Genomic DNA, 20,687 nt, shown 5'->3' with positions numbered 1-20,687 from the left:
TAAACAGGCAGGAAAACTGCAGTGATTTGCTAAAAATTTGGAAAGAGGAGATGTTTTTAAACCTAAGAGACTTATTTTCCTTCCTCGGGAGAATGGTATTTTGACTGTGGTGGGAGAATTTTTGTTTGTCTTGAGTTTGTAGGATGTTGGGGAGAATAAAGGATCTTGCCAACCTCTGGGACTAATTAGCAGTGTGGTAAGTGATGACCCTTCTCCAGGTGTTTGGGGATGTATGAGTTTCAGATGAAATGGGAACTTCTCCCCAAAGTGTCTCTGGACTATGTCATTGTCCATGTTTTCCCAGGGTCACTGTCCCTTGCTGGAGCAAGGACAGTGTGGCTCTGCTAGGGGATTGATAGAGATTTCAAATTTGAACAGAGACTTTTGAAGTTGTCCCAAAAGGCAACATCTGCATGTTGAGAATAAGTCTGAGAAAAAGCAGCATGGACATTTTGGTTGCCTTTCAGGACTTGTAGGTAGGAGTATTTTTAACTTGGCCTGGCTGTTGTCTTGCTAATAATGAAAACAAGAGGTGGCCAAGCATAAGAGCAAGGAAGTGCAGAAGGGCTGACCTCTGTTTTATGACAGAGCTAAGAGCGAGATCAGGTGGCCACAGACTCACTTATTCAGAAGAAAACTGGAGACAAGCATGCAATGGGAGAAATTGAAAAATAATAGAGGAAAGATGACAGACATCTTTAAAGGTATGCAGAAAAAGATTAGGGGAAGACAAACAGCGTCTTACTTTTTGTTGTTTGACTCCAGGGTGAGTATTACTTATTTGTGCAAAGCAGAACAACCAGAGTCCCTAGTCAGGTGCAAAGGAAATTGCACCTTATTGATTGCATTTAAATGCCCTTTATTGCAAAAAACAGGCCTTTTTAAGCAGTCAGGCCTTTATCAGTTACATAGTTTTGAACCATAACAAACATAATTCAACCAACCACTACACACCACAATGTGAACACACAGTTCAGGTTATATAACTTGTTTTTCTGCCTCTAATTCAGCCGTGTCACTTTCCCATAGTCCTTTTCTACTTGGTTGGAGTGACAGGCCTCAGCCATGGTTTTACAAGACTTTCCTTTTGTAAGGTTTTACCTATATGCAACACTTATTGTTTATTTATAGGGCTGTTGATAAAGACAATGTTGAAAATGACAAGACACTGGTTTCATCCCCTAGAAGGAAGAATTAGATCATTACTGTCATTCACATTTTAAGCAAAAGAAAAATTATTCTTCTGATGCCCACTCAAGGGAAGCCAGCAGTCAGAAGGACAGGGGATTGTGTTCCCCTGTTACTCTGAAATGTGTAATGAGATTGCACTGCAAAATAGCCATGGAAATGTTAATTCTAAAGTCTGTGGTGTGCTGTGGAAAGAGCAAGGGGGAAATGATAAATGAGCAACATCGATCAAATATCAGCATGTGCTGTGATTGCCAAGGGCTCAGGCAGATCTCTACTCCTTAGGGAAGTCCTTCTCCCTGAGGATCACATGAGAGACTACTCTGTTAGGCAAAAATAATACTGCAGAAATTTGTGAAGCGTTCATTAAGTCCAGTAAGAGCAGGAACTTTCTAAGTGACTTAGTGTCACTTTGATGGATAGACTACAGTAGGTTATACTCAATAAATCCTCATGATCTCTGTGAGCATTGTCATTCAAAAGGAATTATTATTCCTAACTAAGTAAATAGTCCCTGAAAGCCTAAAAGGTCTGCCTGTTATGCACTGTCATGTCCTGAGTGACTGGGCTGTGTAACACAAATCAATGTGGAGATAAGAGAATTAGGATGCTCTTGGACCCTCACAGGGATGGGTCAGAGGGAAGTGCCCTCCCTTTATTTGGAGCCCAGACACAGCTGGATGGCTGTGAGTCACTCCTTACCTCTAGGGCTTCTTGGGATCTAGACACTTTCTTCTAGACCAATGTACAGTCATTTCAGTGGGTGTAAAGGGAAGAGGGAAAAAAATAGAGATAAACGACATGTTTTGTAGAAATGGATTGTAAATGCTGTAGGATTAAAGCAGATCCCAGTTCAAATTAGTAAAATTCACCATATCAAAGCTTGGGAACAATTTCAAGACTTTGAAGAGCTGCTGGGGAGTTCTTTAGCAGGCGAGAAAGGCTAGAAGGATAACAAGGCAAACATGTAAGGGGAACAGAACTTCTTTACCTGGGTGATGTCTGAGAACAAAGTTAACTTTATTCAGCTTTTGACCAAGTTATTGGGAGTCATATAGGATCTCATTTAAGCTTCATCATTAGATTCCATACCTCATCTGTGCCCATGGACATGACTAGCATAGAAATAGGCTTACTCATTTTCTAATTGCATTCATTGGACCATGGGTGGAAAGCAAGCATGAAGGATGAGGGTGCAGTATTCCAGGGCCAGAACAGGGCATTTGTTGATCATGTCATTGTATAATGTCACATCACATAAAGGCTATAGTATTGAAAAATATAGCCACATAATTTCCTGGAATCAGTACTAATTAAAAAGCAAATTGGAGTGGGAAGCAGCTGAAGAATATCCAACTATTTCTATTATCATAATTTTTTACAGGAAAGGACAGATGAATAAATGCTGTGTTTGAATTGGAGAACATTAATTGTGCAGCTTTAAGGCTGCTAAGAAAATAAAATTTGCCTTTTTCTTTTTTAAACAAAGATGTGTTTATTCATCTTCCTGCTATTTAGTACACAATAACCTTAATAAATACAATACAACAATAGGGCTGCTGGATCAGGTCCAAATAAACCCTAAAATGATCAGGTGCTATAAGGAGAATATCAGAGTTTGACATTTTAGTTCCCTAAATTGTCCTCCATGCTCCTTTTTCCAGCATCTACAAACAGTGCACCTGAAAGATGCCCACATTTAGAATGTCATCAGCACAAGGTGGGGAAGGAGAACTCTTGGCTGTGGGGAGGCTGGGGTGTCTCCAATGTGGTACATCCTGCCTCCAGTGTGGTACAAGAGATTTGTGGAGGAGTGCAGTGGAAGCCCTGGGTTACAAGCAATGTGCAGACACTGGGGAATGTGCCTACTCTAAAATGAGTGCTTTTCTGACATCACTCCCCGCTTCAGTTTATGCTGAAACTGCGTGGAAAAGTATTATCCACCTCTTAATATTTCCTACCTTTGCTGAGGTGAGCAGTGATGGAGAGTACTCACCACAATGGCTGTTTAACCAGGGTCTTTGTCTGTGGCTCTGCAGAGCTAGTTATGTTGTCTTCCTTGATCTGCTTCAATTTATTTTTAGGTTATGACTGTGAAAAAGCTAGCGGTTTGCCGGAGTCAATTTTCACAAAAAGCCAGTGACAGGGTAAGAATTTCTGCCAATCTTCTTAACTTGCACTGAAAACCTACAGTTTGTCAGGCTGCAAGAGCACAACATTGAGAAAAAAAAAATGGCAGCCATCAAAGCATGCTCAGAACAGAAATATTCTGTTAGTTTTTGTGACTACTTGTTTCACACAGAAATGCCCAGGTTTAGAAGGCATGACTTGGGCATTGTACTATACTTTGTCAATCTAATCCCCTCCTTTCCCCCTCAGTCTCTTGTCCCAGCCACTGACTTAGTGAAAAGTGTTTTTCTTTTGGTGGGTCTCTTGGCATGGTTCTTCCCCTGGTAGTGCTGCTTGTTGCTCCTTATTCCTGAAGAGGTGTAGAACTGACTGATCAGCACAGTTGGGCTTCATGAAGAAGGTCCTCCTTCTAGATTTAACCTGCAGGTGGAAGACATTGGAAGAGGAATGTACTTTTGGTAGCTGTATCCTAAAAGAGAATGAGGAGAGATCTAGATTTCTTCACTGAAAATTTATTTTATTCATAGCCCTCTTCAGAAGTACAGGATTATGCTGGCCCTATCGCCATGGAAAATTTGTTCCAGGAAAGCAAGTTCCTCAAAGGTTCAAGAGCACTTCTTGCCTTGTAAGAGCCTGAGTGAGAGATGCAGAACTCCAGACAGCTCTCCAAAATGCAGTTTATTGTATCCAATACATTACAGCAGTCCAGGGTCGTGGGTGACAGAGTCTGTGCCTACAGCTGTCAGCTCCAGCTGCGGGCAAGCCTGGAGACCCTTTGATTTTGGTTACAATGCATTATATACTTTGCTGAGAATCTTAATACAGTAGAACCAATCTATACCTTAACTATTATCTATAGCCTATCATAACTACCATAATTACCATATTCATGTTACTATTCTCCAATCACTAAAAGTTAGTACATTACAGTTTAAGCTAGAAGTTGTTTTTCAGTTTTCTTGCAGTGGAAAATTCTGAGACCTTTTTTCTACTTGCAACATTGGCAGACTTGTTTGCCTGTGGAATCTTTCTGCTTGGTAAAAACATCTTCTTGTTTGAGATGGGTTTATCCTTTGCTCTAAGTAATAAAAACTCCTTCTAACTAGCATACTCTTTGCTTCGGTTATCCAGTAAGACTGGCTCAGCAATTCTTTTCTTCTATATCAAAACTTGCTTTCATTTCTATTACTTCTTCAGAGTCTACATTCAAAAATCTTTCTGCCAAGCATACATATCTGTGAGACTTTCTTGTCAAACTTTCATCCTTCCCAATATTGCCTTACTAGGAGTTTGTGTAAGGTGTGATCTTTAAGCAGAGAATGGTGCTGCTGTGCCCCTAACATGCCCTGTGTTTAGGTACTTGTTGCAGGAATGGCATGGACATGCTGAGAGTCAGGAAACAGGAGCCTATGGATGAGAAGTAACAGCTCTTCAGCAGGATGTGGCAGAGAGGGGTCAGGCTTTGCCTTCTCTTACAGAATCATTACTGAACTCCCTGTGGGTTGACAAGCATTGTTGGTGTTGGGAATTGGCCTTGGCCAGCAATGAGGCTGGAATGACTCTAGTACCACAGGGATTTAGACCCCTGGTAGCAGCACATGGCACAGGGCTCTGTGCTGTGAGGGTTCCTGCACTGTGCAGGTGCTGGCCTTGGAAAAGCTCACTTAGTAACTCAGGACTTGCTTCTCAGTTTGCTATGGCTTCTACAAGAATTTGCCTGCAGTGTGCACAGGCTTCATGGTCAAAACATAAAAAATTTGCTGTCGTTTTACTTGATTCCAGTTGTTTTTGGTGCTGTGGAAATGAGATGCTTAGAGATAAATAAGCTGGCTGTTAACTGTGTTTTTATTTGGTTTTAATGGCTTGTACTAATTAACTGGGTCCTGTCTAGTTTCACTTGAGCGGGAGTGACATGAGCACAAAGATTACAGGTTGGCATTTACATTAGTCTGTTTCATTAAACAGGAGAAGATTCTGTTTAGCAAGAGACACCTCCAAGGAAAACAATGCCAGAGGGAACAAAACTATTTCTGTGCTTGAAGAGAACAGAGCTTCAGTACAGTAGTCTAATTAAGATGGTTATCTGCTGGTAAACAAACATAGCTGACTCCTGTACAGTGGACAGGGGAATTTAAAGAGAAAAATTATTGATTGAGTCTGGAAAAAGAGTTGGAGCTCAACAGTGCAATGGATAAATACATATGCTTTCTCTGTCTCATTCTTTCACATTGAACAGATCTGATCGTGTTGGGGAAACTTCTTTTCTAATTTGTGGCTTTCTTTTCTTTTTCCCCCATCAGACTTTTCTGTGTAAGACTTTGCAGGGATGTCTTGGCAACATGGGTCAACCAATTCAGCTCCTTTGTTTAACTCCTTATTCTTAGATTCTGTCTGCTCTGAAAACACATGGTTGATGCCACTTTGGTTAAAATTCCTCTGCAAATCCCTGCTGTATGAGTTAAGGCTTATGCAGATGGTGGCAATGCTGATGAAAATGATACTAAAGAGTTGTTTTGTCTTTTCTAAAGCCAAGCAAGAGCATTTTAAACAGGAAACAGGCAGCTATTATGATTTTGGTGGCTTTTATCACTGCTCTGTAAAAATGTATAAAAGCCCTTTGGATGTCTCTTCCACTTTTCTAATTTGAAAAAATAAGATATAAAACATCCCCAGAAACTGGTGGTATACCAGTTGCTTCTCCTCAAAATCTTTTAGAAACCATAGCTTTATGAAGGGACAGATTCTTTAGTCTTGATGTGAAGCTCTATTTGTCCCGGAGGCACTCAGGAATCTGAGTGCTGGGGAGGCTTCACTGAGGGCTGCCCAAGACTGAAAGAGCAGTGACCAGGCAGCCCTGAAGATGGGCTGGACAAGGATGTTGCAGCGGGCACCTACTGGAGCCAGCCTGGCACCCCGCACTGGGAAACTGTCCCTGCTGCCTTCAGTTTGTTTTGGTAAGTTCATTGCCTGTTCTGTTGTACATGAACAAAACACTGCTGCTGTCTTTTTCTCATTTTTGGATTAAACTGAAGATGTACCTGCATCATTCATGTGGAGGTATCCAAGCTACATCCAAAGAAGGTGAAGCGAACTATAAAAAAAGAGAGCAGTAGGGTAAAGAGCAATAAACCTTTGTTTAGTCAGGTCTTCCTCTACACATAATTTTATTTTTGACTTGTAAGTCATGGAATAAATCATCTGAGCAGCTGTGGGAAATATCTCTGGTCTGTGAACACTGGTAAGGCAGGGAATTGGGTTGGGCACAAGTCATGAATTGGGTAACAGGAACCACCCTCCCTTCCTACTACTCAGGTTTCTCATCATGATAACCCAGACCTGAAGCTTATTCAATGAGAAGTGTCAGATAGGGCTGAATGATGTTTCTCAGAAAGTCTTGACAACTTGGTGCAAACATCCAGCTAAGGCATGGGAATGCCATCTTGTTCAATTGACGACTCACAGGCCATAAATAATAGTTAGTCAAAGAGGTAGAAGAAGTGACTAGCCCACAGACAGAATCCATATGTTGAAATATGTTTGCATTAATTTTTGCTGAAGGGCCTTGAATAATGAGGAGATTAGTAAAAATCAAAGTCGTTTTTGGATAATATATGAACAGGAACAAAACAAGGTAAGCTATGAACTGCAAAGGGTTCTGCTAGTTGTAGTCATTGGCTTGTGGCATTCAATCAATGCCTACTAATTTGGATCTTTAATGGTATTCATTTAAATTACATTTTTCTTAATCTGGCAGAGTGGACAAGTTCAAAGACACCAGATAGTTAAAGAAATGCTATGAAATAGCTGGACAAAGGGATCTAGTTGGTGTAGGAATGGTGCTCTTTGATTGTGCCTTTTTGTGTATCTGGTATCTCTTCTCTGCAGAAGCTTTAGGACAATATCCAGTGAGCATAAAGGATTGCCATGAGGACAAGAACTGTCCATAATTTTGACTAGACTGGCAGATCAGACTATGAGCAAGAGATACAGATGGAAACTTCATCACATCTCGCAGAGAAGCCTGAAGTGTCAAAAGTTTAAAAACAGCTGTTTAAAAACCTGTCTGAGAATTGGCAGTGGGGAGGGAATAGAGAACTTCCAGCTAAAAAGGGCTTAAAAGATGTGATTTTGAGCACACTTGTTAAATGTGTTTTTCCCCAAAGCAGCCATCCTGGTGGATTGAAGAAAGGCAACTTGCAAAACTGTGTCTCTTGGTATGTACAAGAAGGGAGCAATAACTGTCCTGATTTTTTCCCAGAGCCTCCTCTAGCAGCTTTTCTCCCTCCCTGCTGCTTCAGCTCAGGCTTCACATGTCCCTGGTGCATGTGCCAAGCAATCTGCCAGCCTCACGTTGGCTCTCCCTCCGCTCATCACGGGCACCGACCTCCAGCATTTGCATTAACAAAACTTCTCCTGCAGCTAAGATCATTACATTACTTTGTTGGAATATAATCCCAATATTACCAGGTGGAACGTGCCTGGGCTTGTCTGGCCCTCGCTGCCTGACCAAAGGCGGCAGCCGTGGTGTTACAACCCTGAGATACCTTTGGTTAGCTGTATGCGGCAGCTAGGCTCTTGGAACAAGTCCAGGCAACTGAACTCAGGCTGGACCTCTGACGAAGAAGCTTTAGGCGAGGCGAAGAGGAAAAAAGGAGATGGATCCGGCTAGGGGGTCATAGTCCAGAGTTTATTCCTGGGCACGCAGGCCTCTGAATGTAGCGACAATCCCGACTGGATGCCGACCGCATGGTCCTGTGTCTTTTTAAGCTCCGGGAAAGGGGGAGGGGAAGGGGTAGGTGAGCTACCAACCAGGTAGGAGGGGATGTGCTCAGGAGACAAATGACACTTGGATGACCCAATTGTCCCCAGGACTGAGAGGCATCTTTTGAACTTCACCTATCAGCCTTGCTGACCTTCTGAGATTGATGGACAGCTCTCAGCAGGAGGCAGGGAGAGGGGACGGGGGAAGTGGGAAAGCCAAGACAGGACACTGCTTCACACTGTAACATTACTTTAAGCATGAAGTGGCTCAAAAACATTGCAGAGCACAGGATGAATGGTAAACATGTTACAGAAGCAAAGAACATCCACTCTGAGCTCCTAAGGGCCAGACTTTTTAAGGGGCTTACAAACCTGCTCCTGTTAAGGATTCTTTCAGCATTTTCTCAGCAGTGATGAAGTCATTGCTGAAGTACTGCAATCTGCTACATGAAGGCAATGAGTGATTTTCTAATGTTACTTGAATATCTCGTGTGAATCTCTTTCTTTGCTTTCTTGGCTTTGCCATACAGAAAATTTGTTGAAGTTACTTTTCTCCTGTTCTCATTTCAGGGCTCCCCAGTCTGACTTCTCCTTCCCAAATCAAGCTGCACCATACACAAAACCTCCTGCTGAAATGGCATAGACTGCTAGGCACGGCATAGGTAAGAAATAACATGCCTTTATACAGATGATGCAACACTGCTTTCAAATCAAGTATGAAGGATTCCTTGCAAACAATATCTTCAGGCATTTTAGTGTTTTGGTACTTGGTAACAATTTTAAATTGACCTGAATATATCCTAGCCCTTTTTCCATCAAATGGCAAACATTCAGTGCTACAGGTCTTGAAACTTCCTGCTTTTCTTTGAAGTATGGAGGGGGCTGAAAAGCCCATTTTTCTTTAGGTGCCAGGTATGCAATCCCTGCCTCTCAGACCATCTCCTGAGCAGAGCTGCACCACGAGTTCACTCTCTCTCCAGCAGCACATGTCGGTGAAGCACAACAGCAACCTGGTGGCAGTGGGTGAGAGCACAGAGAGTTTGATGTGGTTGCCTGGCTCTAGCAGTCAGTCAGAACTGCATGCTGGTAATTTCTTGGTAACACCACTTCAACTAGAGAAGGGATAGAATAAAAAGTCTAAAAAGATAATCAGAAGTTTCTTCAACCTTGGTTTAAGCAATAACATGCAACTCCATCATTCCTAAGCCTTATTGGAAATGCTGAGAAAAGACATTTAGGACTAAGCAATCACTTTTGTATTTAGGAAAAAGCATATTGTAAACACTGTTTCTCTTTTGTGTTCTCTTACAACTTCTCCTTTTATTCATTGCCAGTTGAGCCTCTCACTCTAACCCTTTATTGCTAGTGAAGTGCCACCACACTGTTCTGATTTGTCTTATCGCCCATGGTTATGGCAAACAGCTCAGGTCATGTCTTGTGGCTTGGTGACCTTTGGTGACCACAGTTCTGCTCTAGAGCAATTCCCACAGGACTGGAGCACTCAGTGCTTTCTGCTCCTGGAGGGCAGGTCTGTCCAGAAGGGTCACACATTTCCTGTCATGTTTTGCAGATGGTGCATGTGTCTCTTTGGGGGAATAATCATTCTTCCCCAAGCTTGCAGGAGAGTTATACACACATAAAAGGAAAAGAGAATACTAGACACATACAGGCCCTTCTTTTAATATCTCACTAAACACATTGTGCTCTTTCATGTCTGCTGTGCTCCAGGCTGTATTGCTCTGGCACTGTGATGAAAAGCACTTTCTTTGATTCATTCTCAGCTTTCTTCTCAATAATACCTGAGTAACATTAATTTGTAGTGGAACAAATCAGTATGAATCCAGGAGCAAGTCCTCCTAAATGGCTTCAGCATCTGCTTTCTTAAGAGAAGCCATGTGAAAATATAAGTATCAAACCTGCCTCTTAATTCAGTGCTGGTTACTCTGACAGAGTTCAGCTGCTTTGGGAACTGGCGCTGTGAGTCTGAAAGCTGTTGAGATAAACACTGGCCTCCTCCACTGATCTTCTCCTAACTCCTCACACCAGCAGCAGGCATGCATTTGTTGTCCATCTCAGTCTGAAAGGAAAACACAGATGGTGCAGCACAACGCTGTCCAGCCCTGTGACCTTTCTCATGGCACTACATTGTCTTCTTTGGAAAGAGACAGAAGCAGTGAGCCGTGACAGACAGTGACATTTGCACGTGTCAACTTGCTAAAGTAAATATATTTTTACATAGTCATTTGAGAAAAGCCAAATGTGATATGTTTTGGGAAGATAGACACATGGGTGAATTGCAGTGTAAAAGGCAGGCTAAAATAATAGGGATGCATGCAAGAAGGCAAAAAAAAGGTGCTATTTGAAAGTTTGCATCCCTTGAATTGGTATTAATCTCTAAATACCAATGCCTAGAGTACAGTGTGGATTGCACTGCAGGCCCACTTTTGTCTGGTCTTGTGTATGGTGTAGGAAATCATCCAGGATCTGCTGTGTGTTTCATTTGCAGCTGAAATAATCTGAGATTTTGTCGAATGCTTATTTTCCAGTCACAGGCTACACACAGGAAATAAATTCTCAGGTATTCGAAGTGGCATTGAATGGGATAAAATCAGGCTTGGGCAGCTTCCTCTGAGGTACTGTGTAGTAATGGTTTGGTTTAGGAGCTCCTCTGTGGGAGCTGGATCCTCATTTGGGGGGTCCCTGGTTTGGGGTGCAGGCAGAAAGGGGTCAGGATTTGGCTGGGTTCTCTCTGTCCTCCCTGCTGTGGGTGAAGAGAACTCCACATGTGGCAGGGCAAGACCAGAGCCAAGGTCTGCTGGCCTCTGCAGCATCATGAGATAACAACAATTTTGTGAATTTCAGCGGAAATCCTATTCTGCTCTCAAAGCCTGGGAAAAGGGAGGAGAGAGAGGGGTGAGAGATAAAGGTTTAAAGACAAGGAATGGGAATAGCTCCTCCAGACCCTGCTGGAAACCAGTCTCCGTGTGAGTGACACTGGTGGCTCGAGTAAAAAAAAAAAATTAGGAAATGGATCAATTCCATCCAAAATGCTCATGTTCTTGCAATAGAGGGGGCTGAAAGGGATGACAGAGATCTGGAGGGAAGGGCAAGGGCAAGGTTAGTTGATCACAAAGACTGAGACCTTGCTGTAGCCACCACAGCTCTGTGTCAGGGGGAAGCGATGGAAACGCGTTTCAAAAGGGCTCCTCAGCCCTGCCAGACAGTATTTTTTTTAAATTCTGCTCTTTTTGTCCTTGAATGCCCCATGAAAATTTCAGAAACATTTTGGTTGAAACAATGTGTGAGAGAATAACCTGATCTGTTCTCAGCTCCACAGAGACAGAGCAGTGTGAATATCTGTCTGTTTGGGGAAATGGGAAAAACCCTCACCCAGTATTTGCAAGGAGAGAGTGAATGTTACCTTCAGTCATGTTTAAACAATTCAGAACAGGCAAAAAAGTCCCAAATATGGTTATTTGTGTTCAGTGCATTTCACATGATAGAGTTATTGGTAGCTCTTGGTAGCTTGTTTCTGATCTCCCTTCAGTCAGAGGTGTTTGGGGCTGGCTGGTGGTTTGCTTGTGTGCTTTTAGGGCAAGGAACATCTAACAAAGGCACTGGTCCCAGCCTTAGAAAATACCACTGCTGTCCACATGAGGGAAGCTAAAAGCCTGCCAATGCTCTAGGAAATGACAGGAGGTAATAGTAGGCTCACAAGCAGTGAACAAGGCACCTGGGTAATTTACCCATTTCATAGGAGCACAAGGTGTCTTGATGGATGAGTAACTGGATTATTCCCTGCCTCTTTTCCCCTGCAGCATCAGAGATGCCTAAGAGATTAATCGTAGCACCAGCTAAATGGCCTGTTATTCCCATTCCTGTGGACCCTTCTCAGCATGCTTTGATGTTAGGATCAGGGAGCCAGACTCAGGTCACGGCAGCCTGCCGCCCCTCTCCTTTTCCCAATGTAAGTGACAAAATAGCTGAAATTTGAAATATTAACTCCATTTAGTATCTCTCTTTCCATGTTCTACAGCCTTGAAAAGGATTGTTTTTTGGCCATTAGTATGTATTTTAGGGATGAAGAGTGCCTCTTGTTTCAAAAGATGTCACAGTCCAGAATTAACAAAGTTTTTTGTTTCTCTGTTTAATACTATCTTTCAGCTCTAAAAAAACAGTTTTGAAGCAGTTACTCTTAAACACCTCATTTTATAAAGCCAAAATGTAATAAAATTACTGACAGGTTGACTGAACACTGTTTAATATATTATCTCCAAACTATTTACTTAAAGTATGGACAGTTAGAAGCATTTCTTTCTTATATGGTAAATGGTGGTGGGTGGGGGGAAACAATGGAGAAAGTTAACTAGGAAAGTTTTAATGTAAACTTTCATGGAAAAAGGGAAGAAACAAACAGATTTGGGTGAGAATGCCAGCCTCTGAGTTCTGAGAGGAGCAAAGGGAGTAAGCACAGCAATGCCTTAAATTTTGCTAAGGCAAAAAAATGGGTATTTTTTTCACCAGTTGCTGATTTTCATTTGATAAAGTCTTTTATTGTAAAGAACTGAAGAAAAGAACAGCAGCTTTGTTGCATCTGACCAGAGGCAGGACTGTGGACAAAGATAAATTTTTGCTCTTTTAAAGCAGTATGAGCTCTGAAGAAGCTGGCATAAACATAAGCAAGAGACAGAAAATGTCAGAGACAGCTGAGGGCCCGAAATGCAAACTCAGAGTGTCAATAGAAATGCAGGGCTGTCCTTTCACAGCAAGTCAACTTAGGTGATGTGACACCACTGAATGTAGGAGATCCCAACAGAAAGGCTGAATAGGTCCCGTGCCTAGAATAAAGGTTCTCCACATTTCCAGTCAACCCATAAATATCTGAGGTCTTAAGCATCTAATGTGTCTCACATGGCAGCTCTTGGACACATCCTTTGTTAGCCCTTCTTTTTCCTTATCCCTTCAGTGAAATTGTTGATGATTTCTTCTAAAATCTAGCATATAAAAAGAACTATTTTATTTTAATTTTTCATATTCCTAAGAAGAGTCTGCATCATTATGAGAGAAGGAAACTTCGCTGCTGCTTTATATTGCTGCATACTGCCATGAGTAAAAGTCTTTTTTTGAGTGCCTCAGGGGAACAGCCAGCTCAGTAGGAGCTGAGGGACTTTCCTCTGCATCAGTTTCAGCTTCCTTTCCTTTTTTCCAAGTGCCAGCTAGTTTATTTTAAGTCAAACACTGACAAGGAAGCACATATCATAGTTAAAAAAGAAATTCTGTAAATGATCTGAATGTTTTCTTCTTAAAATGTGCTCCATTAACATGCATCATTATAGATAGCTCAAACTAATTTTTGAGTGAGTAAATGAAAAGAGGTCTTAGTCTGATAAATGCACTGCATTAATTCTGTGCTATAACAGACTGGCATGTTACATACAAGAGAAAGATTGACAGCTTCATAGTGAAAGAAAATTGTCTGCAACTATTAGACTGAGTTAATGAAAGAGGGAAGAAAGAGGGAAAAATGCTTGTATTAAGCACGATATGATCATTAAACTAATGAGAGGAACATTATTTTGCCATTAGCTTAAAGACTAGGAATTTATAGCAAACTAATGTTAGAATTGCATTGAGTTTTGTTTCCATTTCCTGGTGAAGTAGGAAAAATATTCCCAGCCTGCAGGAGCTGGAATATTTTGTGCACACTCATGCATTCATATGCTACATGTCACTTTATGGGTGCAAAATACTCCTTATTCTAGGGAAGGAGTTGGGATTTTTCTGCCTGTTCTGAATTGTTTAACATGACTGAAGGTAACATTCACCTGACACAGTGTTTAAGCCTCACAGTGGTTATCTTCGTTTGAGCTCCCCACACTGTTCCCTCCATCCTGAGGGGTGGGGACTGGGGGCTTTAGGACATGATCTGTTTGATTGAATTTGTTAATGCATAAAGTTAAAATGAGGAGTCTCTACAAATACCACTTTTTTCCTCCATTGAGCACAAATGGTGTTCATGCTGTCTGCCTTGTGTTTGAAGACAAACACATTTAGTCAGATAAATGCTCTAATAGGGTTTGAATTCAGTTCATATGTGAGACTTCAGTGCTGGTATCTCAGTGTAAAAGGAGTGCTTAAGCTCCCATTATAGCTAATAAAGAATCTAGTCCAAAAAAATCTGTTTAAGTTCAAACACTCAAATCCTGATAATCAAGGTTAAGCAAGGTTAGCCATTTACACCCTCAAAAAGTATGAATGACTATTTTCCTTGTTGTTTTGTCTCAGCTTCTGACAAACAGGGATTTAAGCAGTCTTTAAACCAGAGCCTGCATTAGAAATATCATCCAAACAGTCATTTAATAGTCACTTAGCCTTTGTAAGCTTGGCTAGCCTCTGTAAATTTATTTAACCATCCCAGTATCCTACTGCTTTGAGTTCTACCATACATTAACACACTGTCCTCCAAAATCGAACAGGTCCTCAGTTTAAAAGTGGTGGCTTACCAATCTCCAGAACACTTGGTATTATGGAGAATGGTCCTTATGCACCTTTTTGGAGAACAGTCAGTACCAACTTTTTCTTGCCCTCTATCATATTCCCTCAAAGAAATATGTCTTTTCCATGCCAATCTGTGTATGTTCCTTTCCAGCTAAACAAGTTTCATGTCTTTCTCTGTCATCCTTCCCTCCATGCTCTTTTACTTCCTCTTTTGTTGGACACGGTCTGATTGCTGCAACATGCTGTGTGTGGGGAGAGCATGTGGTGGCTTAGGGAAATGGCAAAATACTTTTTCCTCTCAAGGCCTTTTACAGACAGTGCTGAAATATGGTTTTCCTTATGTGGCCTCAGACCACTCTGCTGGTATTTTCTGAAAGGTATCCACAATGACTGAATTTTTGCTCATAGCTAATGCAAACCCATTCATTATCTACATATAGATAGGCAGATTATTTTATCTCAAGCGCCTTACTTTGCTTTTAAGAACCCTGAGCTTCACCAGCCACTTCATCTTTGGGGTCGCTTGAGTATTGTGAGATTCTTCCAGAACTACTCACTGATGGTTTTAAGCTTTACTGCCAAGAATTGCTTGCTTTTACAGGCAAATATCAGCATTGTTACATTTCCTGCCCCTTGGATTGTTTATGGATGTGCTCCGTTACATGGAACACAGCTTGTAGACGGCGTGGGGCCTTGGTGGTGAGTAGCAGGGGGTAACCTCAGGATTCCTCACCTGCTCTACCAAGAAATATGATGAAAGATTTGAATCAAAGCACTGTTAAAAAGATACAAGAACCTAGAAGTGTACTTTATAGAAATGTTAGCCCTTAGACCTTGTAAGCAACTGCTCATGTTGGAGACTGTTCTCCTGAGGCTCTTACTCAGTTCTGCTTAAACCAGGCAAAGAGCTACAACAACATTTTAGGTTCTGCCAGCATAAATATCTCATTGAAGTGTTGGGTACAAGATCAAATAAAATAATAGATGTTATCTGCCATCCTAATTAAATGAATTTAATAAATAATGTTCAGGTATTGATAGTACAAGATTACCAATGGAATTAATGAGTAGATCCTCAGATAAATCCCTGCTGCAGGGCTGCCCTGATGAGGAAAAGGCATTTGACAAGATTAGGTTGATTTGGCCCTTTAAGTAGATTTGGCTTGCGCTATCATTTCTCACCTTGATTTTGTTGCTTTATTTTAGTCCACAATCACTTTGACTTAAAAGGAGGTTAATTGCTTAATCCTTAAAAGCGATGCAAAAGAGCAGGGCATCCCCTTTCACTCCTTTTATTTATCACTGTTCTTGAATGTTGGAAATACAAAATAGGGCTGATCATAAACTGCAGCGTATGAGATCAGGAACATGTCAGGTTAAACTTTTACTGTACGCTGATAAAATACTTTATTTATATCAGACTGACAAAAATATTTTCCTTGTGTATTGGACATGGTATTCAACTTTAGGAAATGTTCCTGGCATAAATCAATTGGACTGAATTTGGCTTGATGGCAACCTCCCAAAGTATAAGAAACACAAAACTAATCAATAGCACTTTTCAATGGCATTAGACTAGTTTTAAATAGTCAGATGTTCAGTTTCCTAGGAAAAGTAATGAAATTGTTAGAGCTAATCTTAATCTTTTAATTATGGAACTGACTAATGACTTAAACAGATGGTAGGCTTTCCCCCCCCTCATTATGGGGGAAGGTTAATACAATTAGAATGAATATATTACCCAGCTTTCTTTCCACCCCGAGTACATTACCAGTTTCTGCTCTATTTTTCTTACTTTTTTGAAATTTAATATGTTTCAAGTTCTTGGGAATTAAGAAAGAAACAAACAAAAAAAAAGTAATTAAGGAAATTTAGGAGCCTTATACTACCCAATATTATGTTGCATTATATGCCTGCTATTGTGGGGGCAGGTGGCTTGATTGCTCAATGATTATTTTTAAGGTCCTCACTGTGATAATAGAGAGAAAATTACTATCTTCCCTGCATTTATGGGGCATTTTGCATTCTGATAACTTGTCTCCTCCAGGACATTTGCCATGGTTGGAGGCAGCTGGAAATGTCCTCTCCCACAGGCAGAATTTTCAGCTTGGTTAAGCTGCAAATATGATGCTCAACCACCTCAGCTGTGGGAAAACTGGCACACAAAGTCCTAGAAGACTTATGGAAGTGGATGAGTGTGTGGCTCTGTCCACCTTGAGGAGAAACCTGCACTAAAGTCCAATAGGAAATTGATACATGACAGAGAAACTCAAGCACATAGTGACAGGACAATTTGGGACCTAATATTGCCACTGTGCTGAATCTTCCTTTTTGCTGGAGTGCTGTGGCCCCATTCAGCAGGATTAGAGGGGCCATGGCCAGACAGAACCGACACAAAAATCCAGGCACCTGAGTAGCTACCAGCTGCTGGCATCTCACATTAATCAATCTAAAACCACATGATATAGCTCTTTTGGCTCAATCATCTGATTGCCTTCACAGAAGCATGCATTAGACCCATGTAAATAATTTTAATTTGATTCTCTATGTAGCCTTGATCATTGATGTTGTCTGTGAGGATACTGGGATAGCTTGTGGGATAGTGCTGAGAATCTTTCTCTCAGGGATCCCTCTTCCTCCTGGTAGTTTATTTTCCCCTGCTTCATCTCTCTCCATTTATTATTACTTTTTCTGCCAGCTAAATTTTATGTGATGTGTTTAAGTTAGTATGATTGGTAGTTTTATGTTTTGTATGGTAATATCTGTTGCCATAAAAGAAATCTGAGAAAAACTAGAGGAACTGAAAATAATATTGGATTTATTTCTCAAAATGTTTGCACGATGCAGAGAACAATTTGGGAAAAAGACAGCAGTGTCAGCAAACTGCCAAATGACTGCCTTCATACTGTATTTCTGTCTTCCTGTCAGGAGATTATGCAGTATCTTTTTATTACAGACCACATTTTAATAGGCTGTTCTGATAATCTCATTTACAAATTCACCCATTATAAAGGGACATTGATTTTACATTTACTTCCAAAATACTGCTGTTTTGTATAAGCAATTGCTGCATATATTCTACAGAAGTTATGGGAAAGATCTTCTGCTGTAGATCTTTGGGACTTGTAAAATATATTTGTGCACACTTGCAAGGCATCCATCTTACTCTCACTTCTGCATTCAAATGTGAACAGAAATGGGGTCTTTTTGCATGGGCATAATATTTGGTATGCATTTTGTCTCTTTTGTGCCTTGTCCCTTTGGTTATCATCTGTTTCTTTGTTTTTCTCTGTTTCTTTTTCTAATTACCCTTAAGTGAGTTTTGAGAGCATTTCTCTAAACTTAGTGTAATAAGAACTAAGGTGACCTTTTTCTGCCACAAATCTTATTAGATGGAATATGGCAGAAGAAATTAAAAAAGAAATATCAAGGGTTAAGTATAGCATTCCTAATGAGAAGGAAATTTTTTTCCTCATGTGGGCAAGGAATGGAAAAATTTTCAGGAAAGAAAGAAATTATAGAGTAGGGGAATGTGATAAACATCAGATGAAACAGGATGAATGTATTTTGGGTAGACAGACTATAGCAGTCTCACTGAAACACAAATTTTAGCAGTTCACCCCTGTCCAACAGAGAACTGCTTCCAAAGGACTTTCACACATGGATGAAATCTGGGGTTAGTTGAAGTCAGTGGGAGTTTTGCATGATTTTCATGGAATCTAGTTTGGTTTCTACCTGTGCCCTAAATTAATTTTTAAAGTGAAATAAAAAATAATAGAGTAGATACATACTTCAGAAAGAATTGCCAGGTTTTATGTAAAAGCAAAACTTTTAAGATTGAATATATGTATTTTAAAGATGATTTTATATTTTTTTTTTTTTGTGAAGAACCACACATGGAAAGGAAATAAGGATTCACAGCTCAATGGGAAGAATCACTGAATACTGATGAACCATATTTTTCCATCACTCTAGGATAAGACTAGTAAAAATACTTTGTGGGAATTGTGTAGTTATAGATAAAAATGAATATTAAAAAAAATGTAGTGAATTGAATTGAAGCCTACATAAAAACTGTAGTCTTGGAACGACAAACATTGTTTTGCAAGTTTGGGTCATATTCAGGTCATGTAGAAAAGAAGTGGAAGAAGCACTTGAAAAAGTTCTAAAATTTTCAACAGTTTTCTTTTAATGATAGAAGAAAAAAATCAAGAATTCTCTGCAAATGGAATTTATTTTTCTTTTGAATTTAAACCCCTAAATCTCTTTCCCCTACACAAATACATTTTAATCAGGTGAAAACTGCCAAATACTATTATTTCTCCAGTGGCAAGTGAATTTCTTGCAGTAGCAAGTGGATACAGATGGTACCTGAGCAGAGAGAGAAGCTATCAAGGTCAGAGGTTCAGAAAACCAGAAAGATAGGTGAGCTTTAAAAGACTTAAAGAGGAATATTTTCACCACATTTACTGTTCCATAGAGCTTCGTGGCCAACTTGAAGAAGGCAGTCCTATGTCAGTGGTAAGGGTCAACAACCACTGTCCGAACAAAATATTATCATCATCAATTTGGATTTCTGATGCTGGATTATCCCGGTCATTTTTGGCCAAAGAAAGCAGCATAGGTGTGTGGGTGTAACACTATAATTCTTACAACTTCACGCTTTTCCAAGAGTAAAATGTGAGATGCCATCTGTGTTCAGTGTTTGCTTTTTTCCTCAGGTGTGTGAGCTTTAACTAGAGGAAAAAGAAATTATCCTCTTTTTGGTACCAGATGTTTCCCCATGAGAGGTAAGATTTGGGTGCTTACAAATTGACTTGCTGGTGAGAAGAGTTCCTTTGTGTGCTAGTTAGGAGGTTGTTTATACTCCAATACCTGGGTGTTCAAATTCTTTCCAGACTTCTACATTTTCTGGTGTTTATATGCAATCTTTATCCAATAAAGGAAGAATTGGGCCGTGAAATTGTAGGTGACAAGACTGAAAGGAAAACCCTTTAGATTACTCTGTCCATCCCTCCTGTCTCTGCTAGGTGATATGATATAGACCTCATGGTGGATAATGGAAGAACACCAGACATCATCTGACTTAAACATTTCATGCTGTCCCACATGACATTCTTGTCTGTAAACTGGAGAGACATGGATTTTATGGATTGACCACTCAATGGTCATACCCAAAGAGTTGTGGCTTGATGTCCACGTGGACAGAAGTGACGAGTGGTATCACCAGCCGGGAGTCTATGCACAAATCACGAATGGGGTGGGACTGCTGGGGAAGGTGTCTCAAGCTGTTGTATTTTCCAGCATCAGCCTCATTACATGGTGATGACAATGGGAAGATGCCAGCAGCTCACGTCCCTGGCAGCAGACAAAGAACTTAGTGTTACAACTTACTTTAAAAGTTTTTTGCCCAATCACACAAAGCAAAAGCATCTTGACAGTACTTCTGTCCAATCACTATAAGCACACGTACCTTTGGTTAAAACAGTGCTTGCTTATTTCATATATAATACCTGCTTGTAACAAGCCTTAAGATACAATGCACAGAGGTCCATTATTAAGCCTAGAACTTCCTAACGTCTGGCTAGATATACTTTTCTGTAGCTTAGGGACTTATTCTAGACAAGCGTTAATACACAGACCATTGTTCTATTTGTCCTTACCTTTCTACTTCTTACGTAACTTTTCTGCTGACCAATCTTATGACTACTGCTTAGTTCTAATCAGTTCTGCTGTCTCTGAGGCCTGCCTTTTGCAGCTTTCCCAAAACCCTCTGATTTTATGGATTCCCACAAGTGGTATACCTAAGGGTCAGTGCAGGAACTGGCAGTGTTTAACATCTCTGCACTCCCACCTGGAACACTGCATCCAGCTCTGGGGTACCAACAGAAGAAGGATATGGACCTGTTGGAGTGAGTCCAAAGAGGGGCTACAAAGATGAGCAGTGATGGGGCACCTCTCCTATGAAGACAGGCTGATAGAGTTTTTCAGCCTGGAGAAGAGCAGGCTCTGGGGAGATCTTAGAGCAGTCTCCCCAGCAGGGGCTACAGGAGAGCTGGAAAAGGCCTTCTTACAAGGGCGTGGAGTGATAGGACTCCTGAAGGAGGCTT

Source organism: Camarhynchus parvulus, chromosome 1, assembly GCF_901933205.1.
Source record: "Camarhynchus parvulus chromosome 1, STF_HiC, whole genome shotgun sequence".
NCBI classification, from domain to species: domain Eukaryota; kingdom Metazoa; phylum Chordata; class Aves; order Passeriformes; family Thraupidae; genus Camarhynchus; species Camarhynchus parvulus.
This window is presented reverse-complemented; position numbering follows the sequence as displayed.